This window comes from Bubalus kerabau, chromosome 19 (genome assembly GCF_029407905.1).
Source record: "Bubalus kerabau isolate K-KA32 ecotype Philippines breed swamp buffalo chromosome 19, PCC_UOA_SB_1v2, whole genome shotgun sequence".
Classification (NCBI taxonomy): domain Eukaryota; kingdom Metazoa; phylum Chordata; class Mammalia; order Artiodactyla; family Bovidae; genus Bubalus; species Bubalus kerabau.
The window spans coordinates 1769557-1786510 of record NC_073642.1 but is presented as its reverse complement, the minus strand read 5'-3'; the positions used below and the strand labels follow the sequence as shown (position 1 = coordinate 1786510).

Sequence of the window (16954 nt, the reverse complement as noted above, 5' to 3'; positions counted from 1 at the left end):
ACTGATTCCTAAAATGTCAACGTTCACTCTTGCCATCTCCTATTTGACCACTTCCAGTTTGTCTTGATTCTAACATGGACCTAACATTCCAGGTTCCTATGCAATATTGCTCTTTATAGCATTGGACTTTAGTTCCATTACCAGTCACACCCACAACTGGGTGTTGTCTTTGGTTTGGCTCCATCTCTTCAGTCTTTCAGAAATTAGTTCTCCACTAATCTCCACTAGCATATTGGGCACCTACCGACCTGGAAAGTTCATCTTTCAGTGTCCTATCTTTTTGCCTTTTCATACTGTTCATGGGGTTCTCAAGGCAAGAATACTGAACTGGTTCGCCAGTCGCTTCTCCAGTGGACCACACGTTGTCAGAATTCTCCACCATGACGCATCCGCCTTGGGTGGCACTACAGGGCATGGCTCATAATTTCATTGAGTTAGATAAGGCGGTGGTTCATGTGATCAGATTGGTCAGTTTTCTGTGATTGTTGTTTTCAGTCTGTCTGACCTCTGATGGAGAAGGATAAGAAGCTTATGGAAGCTTCCTGATGGAAGAGACTGACTGAGGGGGAAACTGGGTGGGCAGGGCCATGCTCAGTAAATCTTTAATTCAATTGTCTGTTTAAGGGCAGGGCTGTGTGTTCCCTCTCCGTTATTTGACCTGAGGCCAAACTATGTTGGAGGTGATGAAGATACTGGTGACCTGCTTCAAAATGTCCCATGCAGGCACTGCTACACTCAGTGCCCCCAACCCTGCAGCAAGCCACCACTGACCCATGCCTCTGCCTGAGACTCCTGGACACACAAGGCAAGCCCAGGTCAGTCTCTTGTGGGGTCACTGTTCCTTTCTCCTGGGTCCTGGTGCAAACAAGATTTTGTTTGTGCCCTTCAAGAGTTTGTATCCCCAGTCCTGTGTAAATTTTGGTGGGTCTAGGGTTGGTTAATGGCAACCTCCTCCAAGAGGGTTTATGCCATACCCAGGTCTACTGCACCCAGAGCCCCTGCCCCTGCAACAGTGCACTGCTGACACGTACCTTCTCAGGAGACACCCAGACTGTTCTGTCTCAGTCCTTGTGGGGTCTCCTGGTGTGCACAAGCTTTGTTTGAACCCTCTGAGCATCTCAGCAGGTTTCGGGTTTGACTCTAAATGGAGATTTCACCCCTCTTAGTGCCTTGCTGTGGATTCTTCTGTGCTCTTGGAAGAAGGATATCTTCTCAAAGTCACTCCAGCACCTACCATCTTGTGGAGGTGCTGCCATTCCAGCACCTACCATCTTGTGGAGCTTCTCTACTCTTCAGTTCATTTCAATTCAGTCGCTCAGTCAAGTACAACTCTTTGAGACACCATGAACTGTAGAACGCCAGGCCTCCCTGTCCATCGCCAACTCCCAGAGTCCACCCAAACCCATGTCCATTGAGTCAGTGATGCCATCCAACAATCTCATCCTCTGCCGTACCCTTCTCCTCCTGCCTTCAATCTTTCCAGGATCAGGGTCTTTTCAAATGAGTCAACTCTCTGCATCACGTGGTCAAAGTATTGGAGTTTCAGCTTCAACATCAGTCCCTCTAATGAACACCCAGGCCTAATACTCTTTAGAATGAAATCGTTGGATCTCCTTGCAGTCCAAGAGACTATCAAGAGTCTTCTCCAACACCACAGTTCAAAAACATCAATTCTTCTGCACTCAGCTTTCTTTATAATCCAACTCTCACCTCAATACATGACTACTGGAAAAACCATAGCCTTGAATAGATGGACCTTTTTTTGCAAAGTAATGTCTGCTTTTTAATATGCTGTCTAGAATGGTGATAACTTTCCTTCCAGGGAGCAAGCATCTTTTAATTTCATGGTTGCAGTCATCATCTGCAGTGCTTTTGGAGCCCAGAAAAATAAAGTTAGCCACTTTCCCCACTGTTTCCCCATCTATTTGCCATGGAGTGATGGGACCGGATGCCATGATCTCAGTTTTCTGAATGTTGAGCTTTAAGCCAACTTTTTCACTCTCCTCTTTCACTTTCATCAAGAGGCTCTTTAGTTCTTCTCTTTCTGCCATAAGGGTGGTGTTATCTGCATGTTGTTATCTGGTGGTGTTATTGGGTGTTATCTGAAGTTATTGATATTTCTCCTGGCAATCTTGTTTCCCACTTGTGCTTCCAAAAACCCAGCGTTTCTCATGATGTATTCTGCATATAAGTTAAATTAGTAGGGTGACTATATACAGCCGTGATGTACTCCTTTTCCTATTTGGAACCAGTCTGTTGTCCCATGTTCAATTCTAACTGTTGCTTCCTGACCTGCATACAGGTTTATCCAGAGGCAGGTCGTGTGGTCTGGTATTCCCATATCTTGAAAAATTTTTCACAGTTTATTGTGACCCACACAGTCAAAGTCAATAAGCCAGAAATAGATGTTTTTCTGGAACACTCTTGCTTTTTCAATGATCCAGTGGATGTTGACAATTTGATCTCTGGTTCCTCTGCCTTTTCTAAAACCAGCTTGAATATCTGGAAGCTCATTGTTCACGTATTGCTGAAGCATGACTTGGCGAATTTTGAACATTACTTTACAAGCGTGTGAGATGAGTACAATTGTCCACTAGTTTGAGCATTCTTTGGCATTGCCTTTCTTTGGGATTTGAATGAAAACTGATCTTTTCCAGTCCTGTGGCCACTTCTGAGTTTTCCAAATTTGCTGACATATTGAGAAAAGCACTTTCACAGCATCATTTTTTAGAATTTGAAATAGCTTAACTGGAATTCCATCATCACTACTAGCTTTGTTAGTAGTGATGCTTCCTAAGGCCCACCTGACTTCACATTCCAGGATGTCCGGCTCTAGGTGAGTGTGAGCTATCACACCTTCATGAATATCTGGGTCATGAAGATCTTTTTTGTACAGTTCTTCTGTGTATTCTTGACACCTCTTCTTAATATCTTCTGCTTCTGTTAAGTCCATACAATTTCTGTTCTTTATTGAGCCCATCTTTGCATGAAATATTCCCTTGGTATCTCTCATTTTCTTGAAGAGATCTCTAGTCTTTCGCATTCTATTGTTTTCCTATATTTTTTTGCATTGATCAATGAGGAAGGCTTTTTTTTTTTTTAGTTTCAATTTTATTTTATTTTAAAATTTTACAATATTGTATTAGTTTTGCCAAATATCGAAATTAATCTGCCACAGGTATACATGTGTTCCCATTCCTGAACCCTCCTCCCTCCTCCCTCCTCATACCATCCCTCTGGGTCATCCCAGTGCACCAGCCCCAAGCATCCAGTATCATGCATCGAACCTGAACTGGCAACTCGTTTCATATGTGATATTATACATGTTTCAATGCCATTCTCCCAAATCTTCCCTCACTCTCCCTCTCCCACAGAGTCCATAAGACTGTTCTATACATCAGTGTTTCTTTTGCTGTCTCGTACACAGGGTTATTGTTACCATCTTTCTAAATTCCATATATATGTGTTAGTATACTGTATTGGTGTTTTTCTTTCTGGCTTACTTCACTCTGTATAATAGGCTCCAGTTTCATCCACCTCATTAGAACTGATTCAAATGTATTCTTTTTAATGGCTGAGTAATACTCCACTGTTCATATGTACCACAGCTTTCTTATTCATTCATCTGCTGATGGACATCTAGGTTACTTCCATGTCCTGGCTATTATAAACAGTGCTGCAATGAACATTGGGGTACACGTGTCTCTTTCCCTTCTGGATTCCTCATTGTGTGTGCCCAGCAGTGGGATTGCTGGATCATAAGGCAGTTCTGTTTCCAGTTTTTAAGGAATCTCCACACTGTTCTCCATAGTGGCTGTACGAGTTTGCATTCCCACCAACAGTGTAAGAGGGTTTCCTTTTCTCCACACCCTCTCCAGCATTTATTGCTTGTAGACTTTTGGATTGCAGCCATTCTGACTGTCATGAAATGGTACCTCATAGTGGTTTTGATTTGCATTTCTCTGATAATGAGTGATGTTGATCATCTTTTCATGTGTTAGCCATCTGTACGTCTTCTTTGGATAAGTGTCTATGTAGTTCTTTGGCCCATTTTTTTTTTTTAATTGGGTCATTTATTTTTCTGGAGTTGAGCTGCAGGAGTTGCTTGTATATTTTTGAGATTAGTTGTTTGTCAGTTGCTTCATTTGCTATTATTTTCTCCCATTCTGAAGGCTGCCTTTTCACCTTGCTAATAGTTTCCTTTGTTATGCAGAAGCTTTTAAGTTTAATTAGGTCCCATTTGTTTATTTTTGCTTTTATTTCCAATATTCTGGGAGGTGGGTCATAGAGGATCCTGCTGTGATATATGTCGGAGAGTGTTTTGCCTATGTTCTCCTCTAGGAGTTTTATAGTTTCTGGTCTTACGTTTAGATCTTTAGTCCATTTTGAGTTTATTTTTGTGTATGGTGTTAGAAAGTGTTCTAGTTTCATTCTTTTACAAGTGGTTGACCAGTTTCCCCAGCACCACTTGTTAAAGAGATTGTCTTTAATCCATTGTATATTCTTGCCTCCTTGATGGAGAAATATACCGTGTTCATGGATTGGAAGAATCAATATAGTGAAAATGAGTATACTATCCAAAGCATTTTATAGATTCAATGCAACCCCTATCAAACTACCAACGGTATTTTTCACAGAGCTAGAACAAATAATTTCACAATTTGTATGGAAATACAAAAAACCTCGAATAGCCAAAGCTATCTTGAGAAAGAAGAATGGAACTGGAGGAATCAACCTACCTGACTTCAGGGTCTACTACAAAGCTACAGTTATCAAGACAGTATGGTACTGGCAGAAAGACAGAAATATAGATCAATGGAACAAAATAGAAAGCCCAGAGATAAATCCATGCACATATGGACACCTTATCTTTGACAAACGAGGCAAGAATATACAACGAAGAAGGCTTTCTTATCTGTCCTTGCTATGCTTTGGAACTCTGCATTCAAATGGACATATCTTTCCTTTTCTCCTTTGCTTTTTGCTTACCTTCTTTTCACAGCTATTTTTAAGGCCTCCTCAGGCAGCCATTTCACTGTCTTGCATTTCTTTTTCTTGGGGATGATCTTGATCCTTGTCTCCTGTACATTCTCATGAACCTCCATCCATAGTTCTTCAGGCACTCTATCTATCACATATAGTCCCATAAATCTATTTCTCACTTCCACTGTATAGTCATAAGGGATTTGACTTAGGTCATACCTGAGTGGTCTAATGGTTTTCCCCACTTTCTTCAATTTAAATCTGAATTTGGCAATAAGGAGCTCATGATCTGAGCCACAGTCAGCTTCCAGTCTTGTTTTTGCTGACTATATAGAGCTTCTCCATCTTTGGCCTCAAAGAATATAATCAACCTGATTTCTGTGTTGACCATCTGGTAATGTCTATGTGTAGAGTCTTCTGTTGTGTTGTTGGAAGAGGGTGGTTGCTATGACCAGTGCGTTCTCTTGGCAAAGCTCTATTAACCTTTGCCTTGCTTCATTCTGTACAACAAGATCAAATTTGCCTGTTACTCCAGGTGTTTCTTGACTTCCTAGATTTGCATTCCAGTTCCCTATAATGAAAAGGACATCTTTTTTGGGTGTTAGTTCTAAAAGGTCTTGTGCTGCTGCTGCTGCTAAGTCGCTTCAGTCATGTCTGACTCTGTGCGACCCCATAGACAGCAGCCCACGAGGCTCCCACGTCCCTGGGATTCTCCGGGCAAGAACACTGCAGTGGGTATAGGTCTTCATAAAACCATTCAACGTCAGCTTCTTTAGCATTACTAGTCAGGGCATAATCTTGGATTCCTGTGGTATTGAACGGTTTTCCTTGGAAATGAACAGAGATCATGCTGTCATTTTTGAGATTGCACCCAAGTACTGCATTTTGGACTCTTTTGTTGACTATGATGGCTACTCCCTTTCTTCTAAGGGATTACTGCCCACAGTAGTAGATATAATGGTCATCTGAGTTAAATTCACCCATTCCAGTCCATCTTAGTTAGCTGATTCTTAGAATGTTGATGTTCACTCTTGTCATCTCCTGTTTGATCACTTCCAATTTGCCTTGATTTATGGACCTAACACTCCAGGTTCCTATGCAATATTGCTTTTCATAGCATCAAATCTTGCTTCTATCACCAGTCCCATCCACAAATGGGTTTTGTTTTTGCTTTGGCCCCATCCCTTCATTCTTTCTGAAGTTATTTCTCCATTGATCTCCAGTAGCATATTGGGCACCTACTGACCTGGGGAGTTCATCTTTCAATGGCCTATCTTTTTGCCTTTACATACTGTTCATGGGGTTTCGAGGCAAGCAAACTTAAGTGGTTTGCCATTCCCTTCTCCAGTGGACCACATTCTGTCAGATCTCTCCACCATGACCCATCCAACTTGGGTGGCCCCACAAGCATGGCTTAGTTTCATTGAGTTAGACAAGGCTGTGGTCCGTGTGATCAGATTGGCTAGTTTTCTGTGATTGTGGTTTCAGTCTGTCTGCCCTCTGATGCCCTCTTGCAGCGCCTACCATTTTACTTGGGTTTCTCTTACATTGGATGTGGGATATCTCTTCATGGCCACTGCAGCAAGGTGCAGCTGCCACTCCTTACCTTGGATGTGAGGTAACTCCTCTCGGTCATGCTTGTGTGCCATCACAGCCACTGTGCTTGTGCCCTGTCACATGGAGGTATCTCCTCACAGTCACTCCAGTGCTCCAATCCCAAAGAAAGGCAATGCCAAAGAATGCTCAAATTGCTAAAAAATTGGATCCATCTCACATGCTAGCAAAGTAATGCTCAAAATTCTCCAAGCCTGACTTCAACAGTACGTGAACTGTGAACTTCCAGATGTTCAAGCTGGATTCAGAAAAGACAGAGGAACTAGAGATCAAATTGTCAGCATCTGTTGGATCATCAAAAAAGCAAGAGAGTTCCAGCAAAACATCTACTTCTGTTTCACTGACTATACTAAACTCTGATTTTGTGGATCACAACAAACTGTAGAGAGTTCTTCAAGAGATGGGAATACCAGATCACCTGACCTGCCTCTTGAGAAATCTGTATGCAGATCGAGAATCAACAGTTAGAACTGTACATGGAACAACAGGCTGGTTCCAAATCGGGAAAGGAGTGTGGTAAAGCTGTATATTGTCACCCTATTTATTTAACTTATATGCAGAATACATCATGAGAAATGCTGGGCTGGAAGAAGCACAAGCGGGAATCAAGATTGCCAGGGGAAATATCAATAACCTCAGATATGCAGATGACACCACCCTTATGGCAGAAAGTGAAGAGGAACTAAAAAGTCTCTTGATGAAAGTGAAAGAGGAGAGTGAAAAGGTTGGCTTAAAACTCAACATTCAGAAAACTAAGATCATGGAATCTGATCCCATCACTTAATGACAGATAGATGGGAAAACAATGGCAACAGTGACAGACTTTATTTTGGAGCTCTAAAATCAGTGCAGATGGTGACTTCAGCCATGAAATTAAAAGAAGCTTGCTCTTTGGAAGAAAATTTATGACAAACCTAGACATCTCATTAAAAAGCAGAGACATTAGTTTGCCAAGAAATGTCCATCTAGTCAAAGCTATTATTTTTTCTAGTATTCATGTATGGATGTGAGAGTTGGACTATAAAGAAAACTGAGCACTGAAGAATTGATGCTTTTGAACTGTGGTGTTGGAGAAGATTCTTGAGAGTCCCTTGGACAGCAAGGAGATCCAGCCAGTCCATCCTAAAGGAAATCAGCCCTGAATATTCACTGCAAGGAAGATGCTGAGCTGAAACTCCAATATTTTGGCCATCTGATGCGAAAAACTGACCATTTGAAAAGTGACTCCCTGATGCTGGGAAAGACTGAAGGTAGGAAGAGAAGGTGATGACAGAGATTGAGATGGTTGGATGGCATCACTGACTTAATGTACATGAGTTCGTGTAAGCTCTGGGAGTTGCTGATGGACAGGGATGCCTGACATGCTGCACTCCATGGGATAGTAAAGACTCAGTAAAGACTGAGCTACTGAACTGAACTGCATATTTACATATAAGTTAAATAAGCAGGGTGACAATATACAGCCTGGACATGCTTCGTTTCTGATTTGGAACCAGTCTGTTTTTCCATGTCCAGTTATAAATGTTGCTTCTGGTGTATGGTATAACAGAATCTTAAAATAACCATGCTGAGTAAAGAAGTCAAATAGAAAATATATGCAGAATGATTTTTTTAATATAAAATTATAGAAAATGCAGACTATTGTGACAGAGAGCAGATCATTGGTTACCTGAAGGTAAAAGTGACCTCAAATGCAATTACAGGAATATGAGAGTGATGAATACTATCTTAATTGGGGCCATATTTCCATGAGTATTTATTTTTCAGCATATACTCTTTAAATATATGCAGCATTCACATATCAATATACCTCAATAAAGTCATTAAAATAAAATATAAGAATCACCTGTGGAATTAGTTGTGAATAACTTAGATAAAATATAACTAAGATTTTCAAAGCCGCATAGTATACAGTTGTTTTTGTTGTTATTGTTCAATGGCTAAATCGTTTCTTTTTGACACCATGGACCGTATGACACCAGGATCCTCTGTCCTCTACTATCTCCGGGAGTTCACTCACATTCATGTTTATTGATCATCCTCTGCCCCTCCCTTCTCCATTTGCTTTTAATCTTTCCATCATAAGGATCTTTTCCAATTAATAGGCTCTTTGCTCAGGTGGCCAAAGTATTGGAGCTTCATCATCAGCAACAGACCTTCCAATGAATATTCTGAATTGATTTTGTTTAAGTTTTGCAGGTTTGATCTCCTTGCAGTCCAGGAGACTCTCAAGACTCTTCTCTGGCACCATAATTTAAAAGCATCAATTCTTAAATGCTCAGTCTCCTTGTGACACAGCTCGCACACTTGCACATGACTATTGTACAAACCAAAGCTTTTGTTGGCAAAATACTTTTATTGACAAAATTATGTCTCCGCTTTTTAATACATTGCCTATGTTTGTCATAGCTTTCATTCCTCATCCAGCCCATCATTTTACATGATGTACTCTGCATATGCATTAATTAGACAGGATGGGAATATGTAGCTTTGTCATACTCCTACCCCAATTTTAGAGCAATCTATTATTTCATGTCCAGTTCTAACTGTTTCTTGTTGATCCACATAAAAGTTTCTCAGGAGATGGGTAAAATAGTCTGATATCCCCATGCTTTTAAGAATTTCCCACAGTGTGTTGATCCACATAGTCAGGAGATTTAGCATAGTCAATGAAGCAGAAGTAGATGTTTTTCTGAAGCTTCCTTCCTTCATCTATGTTCCAACAAATGTTACAATTTGATCTCTTATTCCTCTACCTCTATGAAATCCAGTTTGTACCTCTGGAAGTTCTTACTTCATGTACTGCTGAAGTCTAGCTTGAAGGATTTTCAGAAAAAAACCTGGCTAGCATGTGAAATGAGTGCAATCATATGGTAGTTTAAACATTCTTAGGCTTTAAACATTCTTAGGCTAACCCTTCTTTGAGATTAGAAAGAAAACTGACATTTTCCAGTCCTGTGACCACTGCTGAGTTTTCCATATTTGCTGATGCATTGAATATGGCACTTTAACAATATCATCTTTTGGGATTTTAAATATTAATAGTTCACCAGGAATCCAAACACCTCCAATAGATTTGTTTGCAGTAATGCTTTATAAGGCCCACACATCAGTATGTCTGGCTCTATGCGAGTGACCACACCATATTGTTTATCAGAGTCATTAAAACCTTTCTTGGACCAAACAGAAGCTGAAGATATTAAGAAGAGGTGACAAGAATACACAGATCAGATCAGATAAGATCAGTCACTCAGTCGTGTTCGACTCTTTGAGACCCCATGAATCGCAGCATGCCAGGCCTCCCTGTCCCTCATCAACTCCTGGAGTTCACTCAGACTCACATCCATCGAGTCAGTGATGCCATCCAGCCATCTCATCCTCTGTCATCCCCTTCTCCTCCTGCCCCCAATCCCTCACAGCATCAGAGTCTTTCCCAATCAGTCAACTCTTCGCATGAGGTGGCCAAAGTACTGGAGTTTCAGCTTTAGCATCATTCCTTCCAAAGAAATCCCAGGGCTGATCTCCTTCAGAATGAACTGGTTGGATCTCCTTGCAGTCCAAGGGACTCTCAAGAGTCTTCTCCAACACCACAGTTCAAAAGCATCAGTTAAGAACTGTACAAAAAAAAGACCTTCACGATGCAGATAATCATGATGGTGTGATCACTCACCTAGAGCCAGACATCCTGGAATATGAAGTCAAGTGGGCCTTAGAAAGCATCATTATGAACAAAGCTAGTGGAGGTGATGGAATTTCAGTTGATCTATTTCAAATCCTGAAAGATGATGCTGTGAAAGTGCTGCACTCAATATGCCAGCAAATTTGGAAAACTCAGCAGTGGCCACAGGACTGGAAAAGGTCAGTTTTCATTTCAATCCCAAAGAAAGGCAATGCCAAAGAATCCTCAAACTACCACACAATTGCACTCATCTCACACGCTAATAAAGTAATGCTCAAAATTCTCCAAGCCAGGCTTCAGCAATACGTAAACCATAAACCTCCTGATGTTCAAGCTGGTTTTAGAAAAGGCAGAGGAACCAGAGACCAAATTGCCAACATCTGCTGGATCATCGAAAAATCAAGAGAGTTCCTGAAAAACATCTATTTCTGCTTTATTGACTATGCCAAAGCCTTTGACTGTGTGGATCACAATAAACTGTGGAAAATTCTGAAAGAGATGGGAATACCAGACCACCTGACATGCCTCTTGAGAAATCTGTATGCAGGTCAGGAAGCAACAGTTAGAACTGGACATGGAGCAACAGACTGGTTCCAAATAGAAAAGGAATACATCAAGGCTGTATATTGTCACCCTGCTTATTTAACTTCCTTGCAGAGTACATCATGAGAAATGCTGGACTGGAAGAAACATAAGCTGGAATCAAGATTGCTGGGAGAAATATCAATAACCTCAGATATGCAGATGACACCACCCTTATGGCAGAAAGTGAAGAGGAACTAAAAAGCCTCTTGATGAAGGTGAAAGAGGAGAGTGAAAAAGTTGGCTTAAAGACCAACATTCAGAAAACAAAGATCATGGCATCTGGTCCCATCACTTCATGAAAAATAGATGGGGAAACAGTGGAAACAGTGTCAGACTTTATTTTTCTGGGCTCCAAAATCACTGCAGATGGTTACTTCAGCCATGAAATTAAAAGACGCTTACTCCTTGGAAGAAAAGTTATGACCAATCTAGATAGCATATTGAAAAGCAGAGACATTATTTTGCCAACAAAGATCCGTCTAGTCAAGGCTATGGTTTTTCCAGTGGTCCTGTATGGAGGTGAGAATTGGACTGTGAAGAAATCTGAGCCCTGAAGAATTGATGCTTTTGAACTGTGGTGTTGGAGAAGACTCTTGAGAGTCCCATGGAATGCAAGGAGATCCAACCAGTCCATTCTGAAGGAGATCAGCCCTGGGATTTCTTTGGAAGGAATGATACTAAAGCTGAAACTCCAGCTTGACTGGAGTTGACTGATTGGAAAAGACTCTGATGCTGAGAGGGATTGGGGGCAGGAGGAGAAGGGAATGACAGAGGATGAGATGGCTGGATGGCATCACTGACTCAATGGACGTGAGTCTGAGTGAACTCCGGAAGTAGGTGTTGGACAGGGAGGCCTGGCATGCTGCGATTCTTGGGGTCACAAAGAGTCGGACATGACTGAGCCATGAACTGAACTGAACTGAACTGAAGACCTTTCTTGTATAATTTTTCTGTGTATTCTTGCTACCTCTTCTTAATGTCTTCTGCTTCTGTTAGGTCTTTATAATTTCTGTCCATTTTCATGTCCAACCTTGAATGAAATTTTCCCTTGATGTCTCCAATTTTCTTGAAGAGATCTCTAGTCTTTCCCATTCTATTGTTTTCCTATATTTCTTTGCATTACTCATTTAATAAAACCTTTTTATCTCTCTTTACTATTCTATGGAACTCTGCATTCAGTTGGATATATCTTTCCCATCCTCCCTGGCCTTTCTCTTCTCTTCTTTTCTCAGCTATTTGGAAAGCCAACTTAGAACCACTTTGTCTTCTTGCCTTTCTTTTTATTTGACATGTGTTTTGTCCCTCCTTCCTGCACAGTGCTACAAACTTCCTTAACAGTCACACTATCAACCAGATATAATAATTTGAATCTATTTGTCACTTCCACTGTATAATATTAAGGGGATCAATTTAGGTCATAATTGAATTTTCTAATGTTTTTCCCTACTTTCTTCCATTTAATCCTGTCTTTTGTAATAAGAAGCTCATGGTCAGAGCCACAGTCAGTGCAAGGTCTTGTTTTGGCTGACTATATAGAACTTTTCCATCTTTGGCTGAAAAGAACATAATCAATCTGATTTCAGTATTGGCCATCTGGTGATGTCCATGTGTAGAGCTGTCTGTTGGGTTGTTGGAAAATGGTGTTTGTTATGACCAATGTGTTCTTTTGGTAAAACTCTGTTAGACTTTGCCCTGCTTCATGTTGTACTCCAAGGCCAAATTTGCCTGTTACTCCAGGTAGCTCTCAGAGAAGACAATGGCACCCCACTCCAGTACTCTTGCCTGGCAAATCCCATGGATGGAGGAGCCTGTTAGGCTGCAGTCCATGGGGTCGCAAAGAGTCAGACACGACTGAGCGACTTCACTTTCACTTTTCACTTTCCTGCATTGGAGGAGGAAATGGCAACCCACTCCAGTGTTCTTGCCTGGAGAATCCCAGGGACGGGGGAGCCTGGTGGCTGCCGTCTATGGGGTCACACAGAGTCGGACATGACTGAAGTGACTTAGCAGCAGCAGCCAGGTATCTCTTGACTTTCTAGTTTTTCATCCTGATCCCTTATGATGAAAAGGACATCTTTTCTGCTAATAATTCTAGAATATGTTATAGGCCTTTTAAAATTAATTAGTTTATTTTAATTGGAGGCTAATTACTTTTTAGTACTGGTAAACTTCTGCTTCTTTGACATCAGAGGTTGGAGCATAAACTTGAAATACTTTGATGTTGAATGGTTTGCTTTGGAAATGGACTGAGATCATTCTGTCATATTTCAGATTGCACTCAAGTACTGTATTTCAGACTCTTTTGTTGACTATGAGGACTACTCTATTTCTTCTAAGGGATTCTTGCCCAAGGTAGTACATATAATTATTGTCATCTGGATTAAACTCTCCCAGTCCTGCCCATTTTAGTTCATTGATTCTTTAGATGCTGATGTTCACCCTTGCCATCTCCTGCTTGACCATGTCCGATTTACTCTGATTATGGACTTAACACTCTAAGTTCTTATGCAGTTTTGTTCTTTAAAGGATGGGATTTATTTTCACTACCAGACACATCCACAATGCAGCATCATTTCTGCTTTGGCCAACTGCTTCATTCTTTCTGGAGCTATAAGTAATTGTCCTTTACTCTTCCCCAGTAGCATATTGGACACATATTGTCCTGGGGGCTCATCTTGTGGTGTCATATCTTTTTGCCTTGTCATACTGTCTATTGGGTTTTCCAGCCAAGAATATTGGAGTAGGTTGCCATTCCCTTCTCCAGTGGACCACATTTTGTCAGAACTCTTCACTATGACCCATCTGTCTTGGGTGGCCTGGCATGGAACGACTCATAGTTTCATTGAGTTATGAAAGCCTCATCAACATGACAAGTCTCTGATCCTTAAAGGGGATATTAAAAAATTATCTATGCTAATTTGTCTCCTACCACACAGTGAAGTACATAAAAACACTGTCTTGGAGGAAAAATTAATTTTCTACACTCCTGCCTTCTATGAAAAAAAAAAAAAAAAGCCTTCTCTCAGCTTTTCCAGAAACGTAGAAAGTTCAGTCTAACAAGGATGGCAATAGGCATAAAATAGAAGTTAGAGAAAAGGAAGGGGATGAGAATGCATTTAAGTTGTCATCACAGGTTGTGGTATAATTAAGAATTTGTCTGGTTTTTGTTCCGTGTTCCTGGCTCAGGTTAAAAAATCTTTGTAATTTTCTGAATGACATGAGTGTCCTCTCTATGCCAATAACCACTGGTTATGGGCGACCAGTGAATTACTTCCAAGCTGCATCTGTTTCTCATAAATATCAATCATGACTAAAAGATTGGGGCTGTCAGCTTCCAGACCATGAGGGCAGAGAGGGGTGACTGAAAACTTAGTTTAATCACATGGCCAGTGATTGAAACACTCATGCATACATAATGAAACCCCAGTAAAAATCTCTGGAACTAAAGCTCAGTGGTGAACACAGTAATATCTTAAAAGGGTGACACACCCTGACGCACAAGGAAAGGGCATGGGAAATTTACCCAGGGAAGAAATCTCCCAGATCTCATCTTATGTATATCCATCACAATAAGCCATAATTCTATATATAGAATTCTTAGTGAGTTCTGTAAGTCTTTCTAGTGAATTGTGGAACTTGAAAGAGTTGTGCATGTGTGCTTAGTCTCTCAATTGTGTATAACTCTGTGACTTTATGGACTGTAGCCTGTCAGCCTCCTCTCCATGGGATTCTCCAGGCAAGAATACTGGAGTGGATAGATTTTCCCTACTCCAGAGGCTCTTCCCAACCCAGGGATCAAACCCGGATCTCTGTCATTACAGGTGGATTCTTTACCATCTGAGCCACCCAGGAATCCCAAAACCGTCATGAAAAAAGTGAAAGTGTAGTCACTGTCATGTGTGTCTCTTTGTGACCACATGGACTGTAGCCTGCCAGGTTCCTCTGTCTATGGGATTCTCCAGGCAAGAATACTGGAGTTGGTCAAATCTTCCTGACCCAGGGAATGAGCCTAGGTCTCCCACATTCCATTCAGGTTCTTTACCATCTGAGCAATCAGGGAAGGCTCTTAAAGAGTCATGGGGATCCCTCGAGTTTATAACTAGCTTATCAGAATTATGGGTAAACTTGGGACCCCTGAATTGTATCTGGTATCAAAATAAGGACAGTCTTATTCAGAACCATACCCTGAATTGCAGTACATGCAGTTGAGGTTGAAAGGGTACAAGCAATATAATAAACATAAAGAAAAATGTGAATTACTTATTTATCCAGATTAATGGAAACAGGTGAATATAAGGCCAACATTATAAGGTTTATTTTACCTAATTTTATATTATTATATAATCATAAAATTAATCCCTGACATCAATTAGAGCAAGTAGAAGCAGCCATTCTAACAGCTAAGGACTCAGATGCAGTGAAATGAATGAAATGAAGAGCCTTTCCTATTCCAAAATTTAGTACCTGAATATAATATCTTAACTTATCCGTGGATAAGTGGGATTTTAAAAACTAAAAGAAAACAACAGAAGGGGAAAGACTAATGATCTCTTCAGGAAAATTGGAGAAACAAGGGAATATTTTCTCCAAAGATGGGCGGAATACAGGACAGAAATTGTAGATACCTAGTAGATGTCGAAGAGATCAAGAAGAGATGGAAAAAATAAATGGAAGAACTGTACAAAAAAAAAAAAAAAAGACTCAATGAACCAGATTAATTCAATGATGTGGTCAAACCCCCAGAGCTACATATTCTGGAGAGTGAAGCCAAGAGGGCCTTAGGTAGTACTGCTGTTAATAAAGCTAGTGGATGAGATGAAATTTCTGTAGAACTATTCAAAACTTCTAAAGGGTGATGCCATAAAGGTGTTTCATTCCATATGTCAGCAAATTTGGAAGACCTAGCAGTGGCCACTGAAAAAGGTCAATCCTCATCCCAATCTCCAAGAAGCATAGAATTAATAAGGTCATCTTTAAAAACTTGCATGTTAAGCTTCAGCATTATGTGAACCAGGAACTTCAATATCCAAGTTGGGTTTGGAAAAGGAAGAGGAAATACAGATCAAATTTCCAACATTCACTGGATCATAGAGAAAGCTATGGGGAATTCCAGAAAACAATCTACCTCTGTTTCTTAGACTACTCCAAAGTATTTAACTGTGTATCATAATAAACTGTGGAAAGCTCTTAAGAGATTGGAATACCAGACAATCTCACCTGTCTCCTGAGGAAAGTGTATGCAGGTCAAAAGGCAACACTTAGAACCCTGTATGGAACAATTATTTGGTTCAAGATTGAGAAAGGAGTACAATAGGGCTGTGTGCTGTCACCCAGTCTGATTAGTCTATACACTGAACACATCATGAGGAGTGCCAGGATGGAAGAATTACAAGCTGGAATCATGATAGGCAAGAGAAACATAAAAAACCTCAGATATTGCACATGATACCACTCTAATGGCAGAAAGTAAAGATGAACTAAAAAGCCTCTTGATGAAAGTGAAGGAAGAGAGTGAAAGAGCCAACTTAAAGCTAAATATTAAAAAAATAAGAAACCAAAAACTAAGATCATGGCATTTGTCGAGGTCCAGCCCCGGCTGATCCAGGGTATTCGAAGGGGAGACGGCGTCGGCAACTATTTAAATATTCATCAAAGATATAAAGAGTAATAGAATGAGGATAGCTCAGTAGGAAAATTCAGTGGAGAAAAGAGGCTGAGTAGCTTGGTTTACACGGAAAATCAATATAACCTGCGACACCAGGTTAGCTCTGACCACGGAGGCCGCAGGCGCCCTCTCGAATAGCAGAAGGTGCCCCACCTTAGACACCTTCTGGAGTGGGTCTTAGAAGCCCAGGCAAATAAATGGTCGCAGGGGACCTCCGTGCTCCAGATGGAGACTCAGCTGGAAATTGAGGAAAAGAATGACATGGGGAGACCAAGCTTTGGTGAGCAAGGCCCAAAGCTTTATTTTCAACAGGGCTTTTATACCCTAAGTTGCACATAGAGGATAATAGGGGATGTGAAATCATGCAAAGTCAGCAGTCTTTGATCCTTTTCAAAAACCAGGGTTTCTTTCCTGCAAATTTATCGTAT

The 16954-nt window shown here is 40.8% G+C and overlaps 1 pseudogene; it reads left to right on the top strand.

Moving 5' to 3' along the window:
• The first annotated feature begins 672 nt into the window (after positions 1 to 672).
• LOC129634477 (ankyrin repeat domain-containing protein 26-like) overlaps positions 673 to 16954 on the top strand; it is a 198795-nt pseudogene continuing 182513 nt past the window's right edge.